The sequence below is a fragment of the Bison bison genome, unplaced genomic scaffold, assembly GCF_000754665.1.
Source record: "Bison bison bison isolate TAMUID 2011002044 unplaced genomic scaffold, Bison_UMD1.0 scf7180017864360, whole genome shotgun sequence".
Classification (NCBI taxonomy): domain Eukaryota; kingdom Metazoa; phylum Chordata; class Mammalia; order Artiodactyla; family Bovidae; genus Bison; species Bison bison.
In genome coordinates this window covers 241153-242774 of record NW_011494932.1, presented here as the reverse complement: position 1 = coordinate 242774, position 1622 = coordinate 241153, and positions in this window count along the sequence as shown.

Here is a 1622-nt window from a genome sequence, read left to right as displayed (position 1 = left end):
ATGGCTGGATGGCATCACTGACTCGATGGACGTGAGTCTGAGTGAACTCCGGGAGTTGGTGATGGACAGGGAGGCCTGGCGTGCTGCAATTCATGGGGTCGCAAAGAGTCGGACACGACTGAGTGACTGATCTGATCTGTGCTGGGTTTTCACTGCTTCATATGGGCTTCTCTAGTTGCAGTGAATGGGTGCTACTCTTCTTCTCTGTGACCTTCTCTTGAGGTGACTTCTCTTGGAGCAAAGGCTCTAGGGTTCATTTGCTTAGTTGCTCTGTGGCATGTGGGATCTTAGTTCCCAGATCAGGGATCGAGCCTGTGTCCCTGCACTGCTGGATGTATCTTAACCACTGGACCACCAGGGAAGTCCCTCTAAGAGTAATTTTGAAAGGACAAACAAAAACATATTTTATAAACATCATCAGAAAGATTTGAGAAGCAATTGAATATATGAAACAAGAATCGTTTGCTATAGAAAAATTCCAACAGAACATGAAATACCACTTGGAAATTAAAACTATAGCTACAAAATTCAACACTCAATAAAAGAACTGAAAAGTCAAATTGAGATACACTTTTACAATGTTGAGCTGAAATACAGTAAAGGACACCATTAAGGGCTGGCAAGAGTGTAGAGCGATTCAAACTTTTACATCGCTTGTAAGAGTGTTCATTGATACAGCCATTTTGGAAAACTCTGTGGCAGAATTTAACAAAAGCTAAATATCTGCCTACCTCATGAACTGGCAACTCTACTCCAAGGCATATGCCCAACAGATGTGAGACTTCTGGCCACCAAAAGACATGGACAACAGTGTTCATAGTATTATTCAGAACAGCCCCTGACTGGAAGCAACCCTAAGGTCCTTCGTTTGTATCCAATAATTTGGGTAGACAAACTGCGATATCATCACAAAATGGAATACAATGCAGCAGTGAAAAGAACAAACTACTGATAAAAGCAAAACATAGTTAAATTCCAAAAACATAACGTTGATTGCAAGAAGCCAGACATCAAAGAGTATATAGTGTGAAATGACATTTACAGAAAATTCTAGAAGAGCAGAACAGCTCTGTGGTGATAAGATCAGAACAGTGGTTATCTTTGGAGGAAGGTATGGAACAGGAGTCAGACATGAGGAAGTCTTTAGGCATGCTGGAAATGTTCTAGTATGGTATCTGGTTAGTGATTACATGGGTGAGTACATATGAAGCAAATTAAGATCTACACCTAAGATGTGTGCAGTTTAGTGCATATCAGTTATACCTCAAAAACAGGCAAACAAAATCTAGGGAGTGTGAAACAAAATATGAGACGGTTAGGAAGACCAAGGTCTTACTAAGTTACAGAAATGGAAAAGAAAACATAGAGGGGAGGAAATTAAAGATACATTAGAAAAATAACTTTAGAGCTAAAGAATAACCAGTTCATACTGAATAGGTTTATTGAGTATCTAGCACAATGAATGAACACACTTCCAAGTTTATGCATAGTTTGTGAAAGTTCAGAACACCAAGGATAGGAAAAGATTCTAAAAGCTTGTACACATTACAAAAAGTATATAAAGTTTCAGCTTTAAGTTTTATATACAGCCAAACTGTCGAGGAAGTATGTGAACTGATTAA